This window comes from Oncorhynchus clarkii, chromosome 11 (assembly GCF_045791955.1).
Source record: "Oncorhynchus clarkii lewisi isolate Uvic-CL-2024 chromosome 11, UVic_Ocla_1.0, whole genome shotgun sequence".
Lineage (NCBI taxonomy): Eukaryota > Metazoa > Chordata > Actinopteri > Salmoniformes > Salmonidae > Oncorhynchus > Oncorhynchus clarkii.
Genome location: NC_092157.1, coordinates 1,506,425 through 1,527,500, shown reverse-complemented (window position 1 = coordinate 1,527,500; position 21,076 = coordinate 1,506,425).

Here is a 21,076-nt window from a genome sequence, read left to right as displayed (position 1 = left end):
TGCTGTGTTGACTGACAGAGGTCCTGACTGTAGACTGGGCCTTGATATTGGGTCACACATAGACAGGTCTGCTTGCTGTGTTGACTGACAGAGGTCCTGACTGTAGACTGGGCCTTGTTATTGGGTCACACATAAACAGGTCTGCTTGCTGTGTTGACTGACAGAGGTCCTGACTGTAGACTGGGCCTTGATATTGGGTCACACATAGACAGGTCTGCTTGCTGTGTAGACTGACAGAGGTTCTGACTGTAGACTGGGACTTGATATTGGGTCACACATAGACAGGTCTGCTTGCTGTGTAGACTGACAGAGGTTCTGACTGTAGACTGGGCCTTGATATTGGGTCACACATAGACAGGTCTGCTTGCTGTGTTGACTGACAGAGGTCCTGACTGTAGACTGGGCCTTGATATTGGGTCACACATAGACAGGTCTGCTAGTCAACTGGAGTGGATTACTAATCCACTTGTTTAAGTGTTGTAAATAATCTGATTGGGCGGTCGAGACATTCTGTATTCCACTAGGAATGTAAATACAGTTGATGTGGCCGAGTCTTTACCAACTGAATGAATCCAGGCTGCCTGTATAAAACTGTAGAGCGTGGCATTTAATCGTCAAAATCCTGAAATCCTTGATAATACAGGGAGTATTTACTATTGTGAAGCTCTGCTCTAATCAACAGAACACTTCATACCTTCCTGTACTGTTTCTATAGTATTGCACCACCTCCTCAGGGAATACATGATGAAGAGCTGCACCACCTCCTCAGGGAATACATGATGAAGAGCTGCACCACCTCCTCAGGGAATACATGATGAAGAGCTACACCACCTCCTCAGGGAATACATGATGAAGAGCTACACCACCTCCTCAGGGAATACATGATGAAGAGCTACACCACCTCCTCAGGGAATACATGATGAAGAGCTACACCACCTCCTCAGGGAATACATGATGATGAAGAGCTACACCACCTCCTCAGGGAATACATGATGAAGAAGAGCTGCACCACCTCCTCAGGGAATACATGATGATGAAGAGCTACACCACCTCCTCAGGGAATACATGATGAAGAAGAGCTGCACCACCTCCTCAGGGAATACATGATGAAGAGCTACACCACCTCCTCAGGGAATACATGATGATGAAGAGCTGCACCACCTCCTCAGGGAATACATGATGAAGAAGAGCTGCACCACCTCCTCAGGGAATACATGATGATGAAGAGCTGCACCACCTCCTCAGGGAATACATGATGATGAAGAGCTACACCACCTCCTCAGGGAATACATGATGAAGAGCTACACCACCTCCTCAGGGAATACATGATGATGAGCTGCACCACCTCCTCAGGGAATACATGATGAAGAAGAGCTGCACCACCTCCTCAGGGAATACATGATGATGAAGAGCTACACCACCTCCTCAGGGAATACATGATGATGAGCTGCACCACCTCCTGCACCCTTCCCACAGCTCTGATTCTATAAGGGTAATGAAGAGCTGCTGTATGTGGGCTATCAGCCAAACAGACCGAATATTGATGATGATGCTGATGATGTACAGTAAATTAAGTGTAAATCAAATGCTGCTGTGGCAGTACTCTTGATATTTAAACTGGACAACTTGTTACACACACTGGATCAGTGCCTGATGCCGGACATGGGCAAGCTCAGTACACGGCAGACTGAGAAAAAGGCTCAGTACACGGCAGACTGAGAAAAAGGCTCAGAACACGGCAGACTGAGAAAAAGGCTCAGTACACAGCAGACTGAGAAAAAGGCTCAGTACACAGCAGACTGAGAAAAGGCTCAGAACACGGCAGACTGAGAAAAAGGCTCAGTACACGGCAGACTGAGAGAAAAAGGCTCAGTACACGGCAGACTGAGAGAAAAGGGCTCAGTACACGGCAGACTGAGAAAAAGACACTTCCAGAATGTGAGTTCAGTACATGGCAGACTGAGAAAAAAGGCACATCCAGAATGTGAGTTCAGTACATGGCAGACTGAGAAAAAAGGCACTTCCAGAATGTGAGTTCAGTACATGGCAGACTGAGAAAAAGGCACATCCAGAATGTGAGTTCAGTACATGGCAGACTGAGAAAAGGCACTTCCAGAATGTGAGTTCAGTACTTGGCAGACTGAGAGAAAAAGACACTTCCAGAATGTGAGTTCAGTACACGGCAGACTGAGAAAAAGGCACTTCCAGAATGTGAGTTCAGTACATGGCAGACTGAGAAAAAGGCACAACCAGAATGTGAGTTCAGTACATGGCAGACTGAGAAAAAGGCACAACCAGAATGTGAGTTCAGTACATGGCAGACTGAGAAAAAAGGCACAACCAGAATGCGAGCTCAGTACATGGCAGACTGAGAGAAAAAGACACTTCCAGAATGTGAGTTCAGTACATGGCAGACTGAGAGAAAAAGACACTTCCAGAATGTGAGTTCAGTACATGGCAGACTGAGAGAAAAAGACACTTCCAGAATGTGAGTTCAGTACACAGCAGACTGAGAAAAAAGGCTCAGTACAGGACAGACCGACTGACAGGTTAGGGGGAATGGGAGCGAACTTGTCGACGTCACGCCGACTTGGGGGCTTGGGTTGGTTGATGAACACTGAATTCGGTTGAGGAGCCAACAACTTGTGCTCCCTAGAGATTTTGTATGGAGTAAAAATATTTGTGTGCTTCTCAGAGCCTCCAGAAATGAAGAATTTGAAGTGCTAACTCAGGCCAGATGTGAAGATCCTAGTGATATGATCGTTGAGCAGTGTACAGACCTCTGTTTCTGTTTGATGTCACAATGGAGAGAGACTGAGAAAGCGTTTCATGTTGCACTGGTGGTCTTTGACTCAGTTCCCATGCTTCTACCCCTCTCTGTCTCTCTGCCCATTCTCTGGCTGTATCACAAGGGCTTCTCCTCAGGGATGTTCCCCTTGGATCTCCACTAAAGACAGCAGCATGTTTAGCAGCACCTCTCAGCCCTCTCCACTAAGGACATGACCTTTAACCCCAGACCCACAGTTAAGTGCTTCTAATGACAGCCTGAGATTGTGTCCCAAAATGCCACCCCGTTCCCTATATTCCCAATTGACCCTGGTGAAAAGTAGTTCACTATATAGGGAATAGGGCTCTGGACAAAGGTAGTGCACTAGATAGGGAATAGGGCTCTGGATAAAGGTAGTGCACTAGATAGGGAATAGGGCTCTGGACAAAGGTAGTGCACTAGATAGGGAATAGGGCCCTGGACAAAGGTAGTGCACTAGATAGGGAATAGGGCTCTGGACAAAGGTAGTGCACTAGATAGGGAATAGGGCTCTGGACCAAGGTAGTGCACTAGATAGGGAATAGGGCCCTGGACAAAGGTAGTGCACTAGATAGGGAATAGGGCCCTGGACAAAGGTAGTGCACTAGATAGGGAATAGGGCTCTGGACAAAGGTAGTGCACTAGATAGGGAATAGGGCTCTGGACAAAGGTAGTGCACTAGATAGGGAATAGGGCCCTGGACAAAGGTAGTGCACTAGATAGGGAATAGGGCTCTGGACAAAGGTAGTGCACTAGATAGGGAATAGGGCTCTGGACAAAGGTAGTGCACTAGATAGGGAATAGGGCCCTGGACAAAGGTAGTGCACTAGATAGGGAATAGGGTGCCATTTGGGATGCAGATGAGATATAGGTATGCGAGGTCAGGATGTTGTTGTATTACAGAGCCGTGCTTTGGCTGTAGTTTGAATACCCTGAACCATCCACAAGGCCAAGGGTCACGGAAGGGTTTGACGTGAGAAAGGAGATTACAGTATATAACACCAACAAACTAATATTCCCTGCACACTGTAATCCACTCTGTCTCTCCACTGTAGACATTAACATACTGTATTTTAGGTCGCCATCTTAAAGCCCCCTGAAGCCTGGTTCCTCTCTCGGTTTCTTCCCAGGTTCCCTGCCTTTTTAGGGAGGTTTTTCCTTGCCACTGTGCTTCTACATCTGCATTGCTTGCTGTTTGAGGTTTTTAGACTGGGATTCTGTAAAGCACTTGGGTGACAACCATTGATGTGAAAGGGGCTTTATAAAATACATGTGATTGATTTGACTGATTGGGGTATAAAAGGGCATATTTGGATATAGTAAAAGGTACATTATACCTGTATGTATAATGTCTAAAACTCTGGACATAGTACTTAATGAAGTACAAGTGTAGCCGCTGAATATAAAATACTAGAATTGTCTTCCGTGACAGCTAGGTTGAGCTCTGTAGTGGTACTCAGCCAGGCTGAGACTGAGACAGGCTGTTAGATGTAGGGCCACCGCCACTGTATTCAACATTTATGATCAATTACAGCTTTTCTAAAGCTGGGTTTAATGTGTCATAGATGTCTTGGTTCTGGGGGAAATAATAGCCTTGAAACACATTTCTGGAAGACGGAATTCATCGTGGCCTTGCCCCGGGGGTCCTTTTGAAACCCTCATGGGTTCTCAGCTTAATATAATATTGTTGATTTAACCATGATGTATATAGAGCTGCAGGGCACAGCGCTCTCCCTCCAGTTGGAGGACAATAGATGGTGTTCTGGGCTTCAGACGGCTGGTTCATTATTCTAGCTGGGCTTGACTATGAACTATGGCATGAGGACAGCAATCACTTCATCAACGGGAATTATATTACATTTCTAGGGTAAGCATTTGTCTGATGATAGGAAGTACTAAAGCAATGAAAACTCTTAACTTGTGTTAAGAGCAGGTCCCTGTAGACCCCTAACCCTCGTCAGTTAGAGCAGCTCCCTGTAGACCTGTAACCCTCATCAGTTAGAGCAGCTCCCTGTAGACCCCTAACCCTCGTCGGTTAGAGCAGCTCCCTGTAGACCTGTAACCCTCGTCAGTTAGAGCAGCTCGCTGAAGACCCCTAACCCTCGTCAGTTAGAGCAACTCCCTGTAGACCCCTAACCCTCATCAGTTAGAACAGCTCCCTGTTGACCTCTAGTCCTCGTCAGTTAGAGCAGCTCCCTGTAGACCCCTAACCCTCGTCAGTTAGAGCAGCTCCCTGTAGACCCCTAACCCTTGTCAGTTAGAGCAGCTCCCTGTAGACCTAGTCAGATAGAGCAGCTCCCTGTAGACCTAGTCAGTTAGAGCAGCTCCCTGTATACCTTGTCAGTTAGAGCAGCTCCCTGTAGACTCCTAACCCTCGTCAGTTAGAGCAGCTCCCTGTAGACCCCTAACCCTCGTCAGTTAGAGCAGCTCCATGTAGACCCGTAACCCTCGTCAGTTAGAGCAGCTCCCTGTAGATCTCATCAGTTAGAGCAGTTCCCTGTAGACCTCGTCAGTTAGAGCAGCTCCCTGTAGACCTCGTCAGTTAGAGCAGCTCCCTGTAGACCTCATCAGTTAGAGCAGCTCCCTGTAGACCTCGTCAGTTAGAGCAGCTCCCTGTAGACCTCGTCAGTTAGAGCAGCTCCCTGTAGACCTCTAGTCCATGTCAGTTAGAGCAGCTCCCTGTAGACCTCTAGTCCTCATCAGTTAGAGCAGCTCCCTGTAGACCTAGTCAGATAGAGCAGTTCCCTGTAGACCTAGTCAGTTAGAGCAGGTCCCTGTATACCTCGTCAGTTAGAGCAGCTCCCTGTAGACTCCTAACCCTCGTCAGTTAGAGCAGCTCCCTGTAGACCCCTAACCCTCGTCAGTTAGAGCAGCTCCCTGTAGACCCGTAACCCTCGTCAGTTAGAGCAGCTCCCTGTAGACCTCATCAGTTAGAGCAGCTCCCTGTAGACCTCGTCAGTTAGAGCAGCTCCCTGTAGACCTCGTCAGTTAGAGCAGCTCCCTGTAGACCTCATCAGTTAGAGCAGCTCCCTGTAGACCTTGTCAGTTAGAGCAGCTCCCTGTAGACCTCGTCAGTTAGAGCAGCTCCCTGTAGACCTCTAGTCCTCGTCAGTTAGAGCAGCTCCCTGTAGACCTCTAGTCCTCATCAGTTAGAGCAGCTCCCTGTTGACCTCGTCAGTTAGAGCAGCTCCCTGTAGACCTCGTCAATTAGAGCAGCTCCCTGTAGACCCGTAACTCTCGTCAGTTAGAGCAGCTCCCTGTAGAACTTGTCAATTAGAGCAGCTCCCTGTAGATCCGTAACTCTCGTCAGTTAGAGCAGCTCCCTGTAGACCTCGTCAGTTAGAGCTGCTCCCTGTAGACCCGTAACTCTCGTCAGTTAGAGCAGCTCCCTGTTGACCTCGTCAGTTAGAGCAGCTCCCTGTAGACCCGTAACCCTCATCAGTTAGAGCAGCTCCCTGTAGACCCGTAACCCTTGTCAGTTAGAGCAGCTCCCTGTAGACCTTGTCAGTTAGAGCAGCTCCCTGTTGACCCCGTCAGTTAGAGCCGCTCCCTGTAGACCTCGTCAGTTAGAGCAGCTCCCTGTAGACCCGTAACTCTCGTCAGTTAGAGCAGCTCCCTGTAGACCCGTAAACCTCGTCAGTTAGAGCAGTTCCCTGTAGACCCATAACCCTCGTCAGTAAGCTACTCACAGAGCCTTGGGAACACACACACTTGGTCTCCTACCTACTTTCATTAGCAGTAACGTGCGGCTAAGCCCCTACGCCTACACCACCTCTCCTCCTCTTCATAATTTGATGGAAAAATTGATTAATTGTACATTTAAGCGGCAGCAGGGCCCTCCTTTCAGTAATAAATTAGGGTCATTAATCAATAAAGAGCACAGTCATTCAAGGAGACAGGAGACATGCTGAGTCTTAATAGGAAAGGAGAGCTGTGGTGAGCTGGAGCTGAGGCTGTTTCCAGCTACAGACTGACCACTGCTGCTGAATGGCTGGCTGTCTGGCCTCTGCTGCTGAATGGCTGGCTGTCTGGATGACTGCTTGGATCACTGGCTGGATCACTGGCAGACTGGATCACTGGCTGACTGGCTGATTGGCTGGCTGGATCACTGGCTGACTGGATTACTGGCTGGCTGGATCAATGGCTGACTGGATCACTGGCTGGCTGGATCACTGGCAGACTGGAACACTGGCTGACTGGCTGATTGGCTGGCTGGATCACTGGCTGAATGAATCACTGGCTGGCTGGATTAATGGCTGACTGGATCACTGGCTGACTGGCTGATTGGCTGGCTGGATCACTGGTTGACTGGATCACTGGCTGGCTGGATCACTGGCTGACTGGATCGCTGGCAGACTGGATCACTGGCTGACTGGCTGATTGGCTGGCAGGATCACTGGCTGACTGGATCACTGGCTGGCTGGATCAATGGCTGACTGGTTGACTAGATGCATGGCTGACTGACTGGATGACTGGTTGACTGGCTGACTGGCTGACTGGCTGACTAGATGACTGGCTGACTAGATGAATGGCTGGCTGACTTGATGAATGACTGGCTGACTGGATCACTGGCTGACTGGATGACTGGATCACTGGTTGACTTGATGACTGAATCACTGGATGACTGACTGACTGGGTCACTGGCTGATGGCTGACTAGATGAATGACTGACTGGATGACTGGATCACTGGCTGACTGGATGGCTGGATCACTCGCGGACTAGATGAGCTTGCTGACTGGCTCACTGGCTGACTGGATCACTCACTGACTAGATGAGTGGCTGACTGGCTCACTGGCTGACTGGCATGATGCACCTGCACAAAGCCATTTAGTTTACATAATAATAAAGGTCCAGGTCAACTATAATGGGTCTTCTTTTACTGTTCTGCTGTCAAATTCATGTTTTATTACAAAACCAATACAAATACCTTCAGTTGGTGAAGTAAGCTGGCCAGATACCTTCAGTTAGGGAAGTAAACTGGCCAGATACCTTCAGTTGGTGAAGTAAGCTGGCTAGATACCTTTAGGTATGTTAGTGAAGTAAGCTGGCCAGATACCTTCAGGTATGTTAGTGAAGTAAGCTGACCAGATGGGAAGTAAGCTGGCCAAATACCTTCGGACAGTTGGTGAAGTAAGCTGGTCAGATACCTTCAGACAGTTGGTGAAGTAAGCTGGCCAGATACCTTCAGACAGTTGGTGAAGTAAGCTGGCCAGATACCTTCAGACAGTTGATGAAGTAAGTTGGCAAGATCCCTTCTGACAGTTGGTGAAGTAAGCTGGCCAGATACCTTCAGGTATGTTAGTGAAGTAAGCTGGCCAGATACCTTCAGGTATGTTAGTGAAGTAAGCTGGACATATACCTTCAGACAGTTGGTGAAGTAAGCTGGCCAGATACCTTCAGACAGTTGGTGAAGTAAGCTGGCAAGATACCTTCAGTTAGGGAAGGAAGCTGGCCAGATACCTTCAGTTAGGGAAGTAAACTGGCCAGATACCTTCAGTTAGGGAAGTAAGCTGGCCAGATACCTTCAGTTAGGGAATTAAACTGGCCAGATACCTTCAGTTAGGGAAGTAAGCTGACCAGATACCTTCAGTTAGGGAAGTAAGCTGGCCAGATACCTTCAGTTAGGGAAGTAAGCTGGCCAGATACCTTCAGTTAGGGAATGAAGCTGGCCAGATCCCTTCAGACAGTTGGTGAAGTAAGCTGGCCAGATACCTTCAGACAGTTGGTGAAGTAAGCTGGCCAGATACCTTCAGACAGTTGGTGATGTAAGCTGGCCAGATACCTTCAAACAATTGGTGAAGTAAGCTGGCCAGATTGTTTCTTTATCAAGTCATTGTTTCTGAGTTTAGATCTTTAGATGTGTTGACCGGTAAACAATGCAGATATACTCATATGAAAATGTAATATAGATCCAGTAGACCATGTATTGATCTCCTTAGCTGGATACAGTAGACAATGTAGTTTCCTGTTGGTAGGAAAGAACCGTTCCAAGCCAAACCTTCATATCATAACTGCTAACCACTACACACAGACTACATTGGGGCGGCAGGTAGCCTAGTGATTAGAGCATTGGACTTGTAACCGAAAGGTTGTGAGATCAAATTCCTGAGCTGACAAGGTAAAGATCTATCATTCTGCCCCTGATCAATGCAGTTTACCCACTGTTCCTAGGCCGTCATTGGAAATAAGAATTTGTTCTTAACTGACTTGTCTAGTTAAATAAGAAAAAATGTTGTCATCGTATTAATGTCATAGTCAACATAGTTACTAGAACTAACGTGTTAGTAAAACCTCTATTATCCTGCAGTACATTGTGCAGTCAGCTGCAAGCTCTTTCACCGGGCAGGCCCCGGTGGCAATTAATTAAACCAAAAGCTTACCTTGAAGAGTTCCAGTGTTGGATAGCCAGCAAGCTAACATAGCAGCCCTCTCTGTTGAATAGCCATAGCCAGCTAGCTAACATAGCAGCCCTCTCTGTTGAATAGCCATAGCCAGCAAGCTAACATAGCAGCCCTCTCTGTTGAATAGCCATAGCCAGCTAGCTAACATAGCAGCCCTCTCTGTTGAATAGCCATAGCCAGCTAGCTAACATAGCAGCCCTCTCTGTTGAATAGCCATAGCCAGCTAGCTAACATAGCATCACTCTCTGTTGGATAGCCATAGCCAGCTAAATTTTTCAAATCAAATTTTATTTGTCACATACACATGGTTAGCAGATGTTAATGCGAGTGTAGCGAAATGCTTGTGCTTCTAGTTCCGACAATGCAGTAATAACCAACAAGTAATCTAACTAACAATTCCAAAACTACTGTCTTGTACACAGTGTGAGGGGATAAAGAATATGTACATAAGGATATATGAATGAGTGATGGTACAGAGCAGCATAGGCAGATACAGTAGATTGTATCGAGTACAGTATATACATATGAGATGAGTATGTAAACAAAGTGGCATAGTTAAAGTGGCTAGTGATACATGTATTACATAAGGATACAGTCGATGATATAGAGTACAGTATATACGTATGCATATGAGATGAATAATGTAGGGTAAGTAACATTATATAAGGTAGCATTGTTTAAAGTGGCTAGTGATATATTTACATCATTTCCCATCAATTCCCATTATTAAAGTGGCTGGAGTTGAGTCAGTGTCAGTGTGTTGGCAGCAGCCACTCAATGTTAGTGGTGGCTGTTTAACAGTCTGATAGCCTTGAGATAGAAGCTGTTTTTCAGTCTCTCGGTCCCAGCTTTGATGCACCTGTACTGACCTCGCCTTCTGGATGATAGCGGGGTGAACAGGCAGTGGCTCGGGTGGTTGATGTCCTTGATGATCTTTATGGCCTTCCTGTGACATCGGGTGGTGTAGGTGTCCTGGAGGGCAGGTAGTTTGCCCCCGGTGATGCGTTGTGCAGACCTCACTACCCTCTGGAGAGCCTTACGGTTGAGGGCGGAGCAGTTGCCGTACCAGGCGGTGATACAGCCCGCCAGGATGCTCTCGATTGTGCATCTGTAGAAGTTTGTGAGTGCTTTTGGTGACAAGCCGAATTTCTTCAGCCTCCTCTTCACAATGCTGTCTGTGTGAGTGGACCAATTCAGTTTGTCTGTGATGTGTATGCCGAGGAACTTAAAACTTGCTACCCTCTCCACTACTGTTCCATCGATGTGGATAGGGGGGTGTTCCCTCTGCTGTTTCCTGAAGTCCACAATCATCTCCTTAGTTTTGTTGACGTTGAGTGTGAGGTTATTTTCCTGACACCACACTCCGAGGGCCCTCACCTAGCTAACATAGCAGCCCTCTCTGTTGAATAGCCATAGCCAGCTAGCTAACATAGCATCACGCTCTGTTGGATAGCCATAGCCAGCAAGCTTACATAGCAGCCCTCTCTGTTGAATAGCCATAGCCAGCTAGCTAACATAGCAGCCCTCTCTGTTGGATAGCCATAGCCAGCTAACTAACGTAGCATCCATCTCTGTTGGATAGACATAGCCAGCTAGCTAACATAGCATAGGGTGACCTGAAAATATATTTAAACATTTTCATGGATAACATTAGCATAATGTTTTCTGTTAGAGAGTGGAGAGGAGGAAGATGATAGGAAGAAGAGTGAAAGAGAGAGAGGAGGAAAGGTACAGTGCCTTGCGAAAGTATTCGGCCCCCTTGAACTTTGCGACCTTTTGCCACATTTCAGGCTTCAAACATAAAGATATAAAACTGTATTTTTTTGTGAAGAATCAACAACAAGTGGGACACAATCATGAAGTGGAACGACATTTATTGGATATTTCAAACTTTTTTAACAAATCAAAAACTGAAAAATTGGGCGTGCAAAATTATTCAGCCCCTTTACTTTCAGTGCAGCAAACTCTCTCCAGAAGTTCAGTGAGGATCTCTGAATGATCCAATGTTGACCTAAATGACTAATGATGATAAATACAATCCACCTGTGTGTAATCAAGTCTCCGTATAAATGCACCTGCACTGTGATAGTCTCAGAGGTCCGTTAAAAGCGCAGAGAGCATCACGAAGAACAAGGAACACACCAGGCAGGTCCGAGATACTGTTGTGAAGAAGTTTAAAGCCGGATTTGGATACAAAAAGATTTCCCAAGCTTTAAACATCCCAAGGAGCACTGTGCAAGCGATAATATTGAAATGGAAGGAGTATCAGACCACTGCAAATCTACCAAGACCTGGCCGTCCCTCTAAACTTTCAGCTCATACAAGGAGAAGAAAAAATACAGTTTTATATCTTTATGTTTGAAGCCTGAAATGTGGCAAAAGGTCGCAAAGTTCAAGGAGGCCGAATACTTTCGCAAGGCACTGTATGATTGCAGAGCCTGCCAATTTATTAGTCCAAACAATGTTTTTGAGATAAAATACAAAAATGAGGCCAGCAATGGGAATCTGTTAACCAAAGTATTTTATCTAATAGTGTACTATTTATTATTAAAGATTGGAGAGGAAGGAGAAGGAAAAATTAAGGGAGTAAAAAGAGTGAAGCAAGGAGAGTGTGGAAGAGTGAGGTGGAAAGGTGAAGAGCAGGAAGACGAGCGAAGAAAAGAGGAGGAGAAAGATTGGAGGAGAATAAAAAGTTAAGAGAGTAAGAAGAGTGACACAAAGAGAGTGAAGAAGAGCAGACAGAGGCGGTACAATGGCTCTTTCCAAGAAACGGAAATGCCATTTTAATGACAACATGATGAGAGAATTTCCATTTATACGCTCAGGTCAAGACGATAGAATGGTTCACTGCACCCTTTGTAATTCCTCTCTTTCAAATGGCAGAGGGGGAAGAACAGCAGTGGTAGAACATCAGCAGACAAAAAAGCATAAAGCCTCTCTGATTGCCCGTGTTGGAATAGCCTCTGTCACCACATTCTTCAAGAAGGTAAAGCCTTCCCAAGAAGAATATGATTTAGCTGTGCAGGAGGGTGTCTTTGCATACCACACTATGCGACACAATCATAGTAACAGATCTATGGACTGCACAGCACAGCACAACTCACACAAAAGCTTTATGAGCCAAAGTTTACATGTGCTAGGACAAAATGTGACGCCATAGTGAGTAACGTGTTAGCACCATGTGCTAGGACACAATGTGAAGCCATAGTGAGTTACTCACATGTTAGCACCATGTGCTAGGACAAAATGTGAAGCCATAGTGAGTAACGTGTTAGCACCATGTGCTAGGACAAAATGTGAAGCCATAGTGAGTAACGTGTTAGCACCATGTGCTAGGACTAAATGTGAAGCCATAGTGAGTAACGTGTTAGCACCATGTGCCAGGACAAAATGTGACGCCATAGTGAGTAACGTGTTAGCACCATGTGCTAGGACAAAATGTGAAGCCATAGTGAGTAACGTGTTAGCACCATGTGCTAGGATAAAGTGTGAAGCCATAGTGAGTAATGTGTTAGCACCATGTGCTAGGACAAAATGTGACGCCATAGTGAGTAACATGTTAGCACCATGTGATAGGACAAAATGTGAAGCCATAGTGAGTAACGTGTTAGCACCATGTGATAGGACAAAATGTGACGCCATAGTGAGTAACGTGTTAGCACCATGTGATAGGACAAAATGTGAAGCCATAGTCAGTAACATGTTAGCATCATGTGCTAGGACACAATGTGAAGCCATAGTGAGTAACGTGTTAGCACCATGTGCTAGGACACAATGTGAAGCCATAGTCAGTAGCGTGTTAGCACCACGGGCAACTACTTTGGTAACACAGGACCTAGACCAGGTTGAATTTGTGTCCCTGTCCATTGATGCATCCAATCATGGACATGTAAAGCTGCTGCCAATAGTAGTCAGATATTGTAAGATATATGATGGCAACACGTCTGTGGAAACAAAACTGCTTGATTGTGTTGAATTGAAAGGAGAAACAGCAGAGGAGATTGCAGCTGAGGTCCTGGTGGTCATCCAAAAATGTAACCTGCAAAACAAAGTCGTGGCATTCTCTGCCGACAACACAAATACCAACTTTGGACTGAATAGGCTGGGGAGAGTCAATGTCCATACCAAATGTAAAAAATGCTCTGCAGCGGGAGGTGATTGGCTTAGGTTGTCCTGCCCACATCATTCATAACACGGCCAGAACAGCTTTGGATATGATTCCCCTTGATGTTGAGTACCTGCTCACAAAGATATTTGGATATTTTCATATTTTGTGATTTTGTTGGCCAGGAGTACCATAACATTTTAGGACACAGCAATGTTCGCTGGATGTCTGTCCATGCTCCCTGCTCTAGAAAGAGTGCTGAAAAGGTGTGTGCCATTGAAATCCTTTTTTCTTTCTGAAGACAAATGCCCTGTTGTCCTGCAAACAATGTTCGAAGATCCACTGACTGAAATTTGGCTGGCCTTTGTCCATGAAAACTTGACCGTATTCAGTGACACGATCAAGATGCTTGAAGGCCAGGACCGCTGTGCTGTGGAGTCAGCTGCAAAGTTGACTGCAAGACGTGATGACAACTTCATTCCAGTTTTGGTCAGAGGACTTCTGAGAGAGCTGGAGGACATTGGAGCCATGTCTAAAGAGAGCTTTCTCAAAACATCCCAATCATCCTTCACTACGGCTGTGAACTACTTGCAGGCATTGGGGAAAGCACACAGATAATCTAAAATATTTATATTGTCTCCTTTTAAAAAGGCAACGTTAGCGTGAAGAGATCCAGAAGGCAGCAGCCACACTGCAGGAAAAATGCCCCAATGTGACCATCAATGAGGATGCATTGTGTGACGAGGTTACTGGCTTGCAAGAGTTCCTAAAGGGGGTTTCGCTTGAAGAATGGAAAACATCTGAGACACAGCTTAGTCAGAGATGGAGCACGGTGGAGACACCGCTTAGTCAGAGATGGAGCACGGTGGAGACACCGCTCAGTCAGAGATGGAGCACGGTGGAGACACCGCTTAGTCAGAGATGGAGCACGGTGGAGACACCGCTCAGTCAGAGATGGAGCACGGTGGAGACACTGCTTAGTCAGAGATGGAGCACGGTGGAGACACCGCTCAGTCAGAGATGGAGCACGGTGGAGACACCGCTTAGTCAGAGATGGAGCGCGGTGGAGACACCGCTCAGTCAGAGATGGAGCACGGTGGAGACACCGCTCAGTCAGAGATGGAGCACGGTGGAGACACCGCTCAGTCAGAGATGGAGCACGGTGGTTAACCACTTCAAAGAGAATGACATCCCACACACTAACCTGGCAAGATTAGCGTCTGTTGTCATGTGCTTACCTGGAAGTAATACACCAGTCGAGAGAGTGTTCTCCCAAATGAATGATCTATGGACAGCAGCAAGAAATAGGTTCACTGTTCCTACCATCAGGGCCATGCTTATTGTGAAGACAAACTTCAACCTCCCCTGCCAGGAGTTCATGGAGAAGCTGGCCAAAGACAGAGCAATACTAAAGAAGATACATTCTTCTGAGAAATATACAGATTAGGTTGGAATAAGTATACAATGTAGGTACCAACCACATCATCGTCTTATTTCTTTATTATGTTGTTACCTATTTCACTATTGTCATGTTCTCTTCTGCTCTTATTCTACCCAGACTAGCAGGACCACTGATTGGCTGTTCAGATCAGTTCTACCCAGACTAGCAGGAACACTGATTGGCTGTTCAGATCAGTTCTACCCAGACTAGCAGGACCACTGATTGGCTGTTCAGATCAGTTCTACCCAGACTAGCAGGACCACTGAATGTCTGTACAGATCAGTTCTACCCAGATTACCAGGACCACTGAATGTCTGTTCAGATCAGTTCTACCCAGACTAGCAGGACCACTGAATGGCTGTTCAGATCAGTTCTACCCAGACTAGCAGGACCACTGAATGGCTGTTCAGATCAGTTCTACCCAGACTAGTAGGACCACTGAATGGCTGTTCAGATCAGTTCTGTCTTGTCTGTTGTGTTTCTGTATTATAGTTGTTTTCTCTATCACAGTGTGTCTGTTAGACTAAATACATGAAACCGGAATTATCCCCCTATATTTCATAGATAATAACATTGGATATTTTAATGATATATTGATATTATATATAATAGATAATAACATTGGATATTTCAATGATATATTGATATTATATATAATTTATAATAACGTTTTATATTTTAATGATATATTGATATTATATATTATAGATAATAATATTGGATATTTTAATGATATATTGATATTATATATTATAGATAATAATATTGGATATTTGAATGATATATTGATATTATATATAATAGATAATAACATTGATATTTTAAACAGTCTGGTAGTCATGTGATGAGCTGTTCAGCAGTCTAATGGTTAGGAGGTCAATGTAAACAGTCTGGTAGTAATGTGATGAGCTGTTCAGCAGTCTAATGGTTAGGGGGCAATGATAATAGTCTGGTAGACATTTGATGAACTGTTCAGCAGTCGTTTGGCTTCGGGGTAGAAGCTGTTAAGGAACTTTTTGGACCTAGACTTGGCACTCAGGTACCGCTTGCCGTGCGAAGGCAGAGAGAACAGTCTATGACTAAGGTGGCTGGAGTCTTTAACAATTTTTATGTCTTCCTTGGACATGTCAACTACTACAGCAACTGAAATGACTGCAACACTCAACAAAGAGCTGCACTCAGTTTCAGAGTGGGTGGCAAGGTATAAGTTAGTCCTGAATATTTCTAAAACTAAAAGCATTGTATTTGGAACAAAACACTCACTAAACCCTAAACCTCAACTAAATATTGTAATAAATAATGTGGAAATTGAGCAAGTTGAGATGACTAAACTGCTTGGAGTAACCCTAGATTGCAAACTCATGGTCAAAACATATTGATGCAGTAGTTGTTAAGATGGGGAGAAGTCTGTCTATAATAAAGTGATGCTCTGCCTTCTTAACAGCACTATCAACAAGGCAGGTCCTACAGGCCCTAGTTTCTACCTTCTTAACAGCACTATCAACAAGGCAGGTCCTACAGGCCCTAGTTTCTATCTTCTTAACAACACTATCAACAAGGCAGGTCCTACAGGTCCTAGTTTCTCAGTGAAGCAACACAAACATAGGCACAGACACATGCATACACACACACGATAACATTTGCACTAAATCCATGTGTATGTATAGTACTGTAGATATGTGGTAGTGGTGGAGTAGGGGCCCGAGGGCACACAGTGTGTTGTGAAATCTGTGAATGTATTGCAATGTTTTTAAAACTGTATAAACTGCCTTCATTTTGCAGGACCCCAGGAAGAGTAGCTGCTGCTTTGGCAGTAACTAATGGGGATCAATAATAAACCTCAGGAAGAGTAGCTGCTGCCATGGCAGGAACTAATGGGGACCCATAATAAACCCCAGGAAGAGTAGCTGCTGCCTTGGCAGGAACTAATGGGGACCCATAATAAACCCCAGGAAGAGTAGCTGCTGATTTGGCAGGAACTAATGGGGATCTATAATAAACCCCAGGAAGAGTAGCTGCTGCCTTGGCAGGAACTAATGGGGATCCATAATAAACCCCAGGAAGAGTAGCTGCTGCCTTGGCAGGAACTAATTGGGATCCATAATAAACCCCAGGAAGAGTAGCTGCTGCCTTGGCAGGAACTAATGGAGATCCATAATAAACCCCAGGAAGAGTAGCTGCTGCCTTGGCAGGAACTAATGGGGATCCATAATAAACCCCAGGAAGAGTAGCTGCTGCCTTGGCAGGAACTAATGGGGATCCATAATAAACCCCAGGAAGAGTAGCTGCTGCCTTGGCAGGAACTAATGGAGATCCATAATTAACCCCAGGAAGAGTAGCTGCTGCCTTGACAGGAACTAATGGGGATCCATAATAAACCCCAGGAAGAGTAGCTGCTGCCTTGGCAGGAACTAATGGGGATCCATAATAAACCCCAGGAGGAGTAGCTGCTGCCTTGACAGGAACTAATGGGGATCCATAATAAACCCCAGGAAGAGTAGCTGCTGCCTTGACAGGAACTAATGGGGATCCATAATAAACCCCAGGAAGAGTAGCTGCTGCTTTGGCAGGAACTAATGGGGTTCCATAATAAACCCCAGGAAGAGTAGCTGCTGCCTTGGCAGGAACTAATGGGGATCCATAATAAACCCCAGGAAGAGTAGCTGCTGCCTTGGCAGGAACTAATGGGGATCCATAATAAACCCCAGGAAGAGTAGCTGCTGCCTTGACAGGAACTAATGGGGATCCATAATAAACCCCAGGAAGAGTAGCTGCCGCCTTGGCAGGAACTAATGGGGATCCATAATAACTCCCAGGAAGAGTAGCTGCTGCCTTGGCAGGAACTAATGGGGATCCATAATAAACCCCAGGAAGAGTAGCTGCTGCCTTGGCAGGAACTAATGGGGATCCATAATAAACAACAGGAAGAGTAGCTGCTGCTTTGGCAGGAACTAATGGGGATCCATAATAAACCCCAGGAAGAGTAGCTGCTGCCTTGGTAGGAACTAATGGGGATCCATAATAAACCCCAGGAAGAGTAGCTGCTGCCTTGGTAGGAACTAATGGGCATCCATAATAAACCCCAGGAAGAGTAGCTGCTGCCTTGGCAGGAACTAATGGGGATCCATAATAAACCCCAGGAAGAGTAGCTGCTGCCTTGACAGGAACTAATGGGGATCCATAATAAACCCCAGGAAGAGTAGCTGCTGCCTTGACAGGAACTAATGGGGATCAATAATAAATACCAATACAAATGTAAAGAGTGGTCAAAGCTGTCATCAAGGCAAAGGGTGGCTACTTTGAAGATTCTATTATCTAAAATATATTTTGATTTGTATACCACTTTTTTGGTTACTACATGATTCCATATGTGTTATTTCATAGTTTTGATGTCTTCACTATTATTCTACAATGTAGAAAATAATAAAAAATAAAGAAAAAACCTTGACTAAGTAGGTGTGTCCAAACTTTTGACTGGTACTATATATTTGAGGAGTTTCTCCCATTCTTCTCGGCAGATCTTCTCAAGATCTTTCAGGTTGGATGGGGAACGTTGCTGCACAGCTATTTTCAGGTCTGTCCAGAGATGTTCGATTAGGTTCAAGTTCGGGCTCTGGCTGGGCCACTCAAGGACATTCAGAGACTTGTCCAGAAGCCTCCTGTTTTGTCTAGGCTGTGTGGTTAGGGTCGTTTTCCTTTTAATGTTCTGAATCAATGAAATGTTAACAGTTGTATTGGTTTTCCTGTATCTGTTCATGAGTTCATGAGTCCTTAAAACAATTGAGATGTGAGGAACATTTCAAGGAGATTCAAGGAGATTAGCCTCCAACATTCATAAGCTTGTTCAGTACATGAGGGCAAATTGAGTCATGACCGCCACAGCTTCTCTTATACACAGGACAGGAGTTTGTAGGTTTTAATTTGAGTCATGACCGCCACAGCTTCTCTTATACACAGGACAGGAGTTTATAGGTTTCAAATTGAGTCATGACCGCCACAGCTTCTCCTATATACAGGACAGGAGTTTGTAGGTTTCAAATTGAGTCATGACCGCCACAGCTTCTCTTATATACAGGACAGAAGTGTGTGGGTTTTAATTTGAGTCATGACCGCCACAGCTTCTCTTATACACAGGACAGGAGTTTGTAGGTTTTAATTTGAGTCATGACCGCCACAGCTTCTCTTATACACAGGACAGGAGTTTGTAGGTTTCAAATTGAGTCATGACCGCCACAGCTTCTCTTATATACAGGACAGGAGTTTGTAGGTTTGAAATTGAGTCATGACCGCCACAGCTTCTCTTATATACAGGACAGAAGTGTGTGGGTTTTAATTTGAGTCATGACCGCCACAGCTTCTCTTATACACAGGACAGGAGTTTGTAGGTTTTAATTTGAGTCATGACCGCCACAGCTTCTCTTATACACAGGACAGGAGTTTGTAGGTTTCAAATTGAGTCATGACCGCCACAGCTTCTCTTATATACAGGACAGGAGTTTGTAGGTTTGAAATTGAGTCATGACCGCCACAGCTTCTCTTATATACAGGACAGAAGTGTGTGGGTTTTAATTTGAGTCATGACCGCCACAGCTTCTCTTATATACAAGACAGGAGTTTGTAGGTTTTAATTTGAATCAAGACCGCCACAGCTTCTCTTATACACAGGACAGGAGTTTGTTGGTTTTAATTTGAATCAAGACCGCCACAGCTTCTCTTATACACAGGACAGGAGTTTGTAGGTTTTAATTTGAATCAAGACCGCCACAGCTTCTCTTATATACAGGACAGGAGTTTGTAGGTTTTAATTACAGCCCTTCACTAACACACAGTTCAACTATAATTGTGGTCTAACTTGAAGACTTTTTCAAGTGCAATGCCTGGGACAGATATTCACGGAAAATCACGTACACTATCAAAAGTTGGGGTCACTTAGAAATGTCCTTGATTTTGAAAGAAAAGCTCATTTTTGTCCATTAAAATAACATCAAATTGATCATAAATACAGTGTAGACATCCGGGATGTTGGCCTTCTAGGCAGAGTTCCTCTGTCCAGTGTCTGTGTTCTTTTGCCCATCTTAATCTTTCCTTTTTATTGGCCAGTCTGAGATATGGCTTTTTCTTTGCAACTCTGCCTAGAAGTCCAGCATCCCGGAGTCGCCTCTTCACTGTTGACGTTGAGACTGGTGTTTTGCAGGTACTATTTAATGAAGCTGCCAGTTGAGGACTTGTGAGGCGTCTGTTTCTCAAACTAGACACTCTAATGTACTTGTCCACTAGCTCAGTTGTGCACCGGGGCCTCCCACTGGTCTTTCTATTCTGGTTAGACCAGTTTGCTCTGTTCTGTGAAAGGAGTAGTACACGGCGTTGTACGAGATCTTCAGTTTCTTGGCAATATCTCGCATGGAATAGCCTTCATTTCTCAGATTAAGAATAGACTGAAGAGTTTCAGAAGAAAGTCCTTTATTTCTGGTCATTTTGAGCCTGTAATCGAACCCGCAAATGCTGATGCTCCAGATACTCAACTAGTCTAAAGAAGGCCAGTTTTATTTAAAATGATAAACTTGGATTAGCTATCACAACGTGCCATTGGAACACAAGAGTGATGGTTGCTGATAATGGGCCTTTGTATGCCTATGCATATATGCCATTACAAATCAACCGTTTCCAGCTACAATAGTTATTTACAACATTAGCAACGTCTACACTGTATATCTGATGAATTTGATGTTATTTTAATGGACAGAAAATGTGTTTTTCTTTCAAAAACAATGACATTTCTAAGTGACCCCAAACTTTTTGAACGAGATAGATTTTTTTTTTTTTTAGATTGAGCTTCATAAATTGCAATAACATGTGTGAATCTATTACTATATAGCATTGATGTTGCCCACTCCTGAATAATATCCTGGGATATGGGATTATTTTGTTGGCTGGGAGGTCCACAACAAGTTATTTAAATCTGCAAGGTTGGGAAGTCCTTCAAGCTGGAACAAGGAGATAAATTAACCTCAAACTTCAGTTCATGTTGCTGAAGATACAACTATCTTTATTAATGTTTAGTTATCAGTTAACAAGGCGGAGTCGCAATTCAACAGCTCAGACATGTGGCAGGGTCTACAGGAAATCACGGACAACAAAAAATAAATCCTGCCTCGACACGGACACCAACGTCACGCTTCCAGACAAAATAAGCATCTTCTTTGCTTTGAGGATAATACAGTGCCACCGTCGCAGCCCCCTCCTCGCTGCAGGCCCAGATGGCATTCCTAAACACATCAGAGCATGTGCAGACCAGCTGGCTGGTGTGTTTACGGACATATTC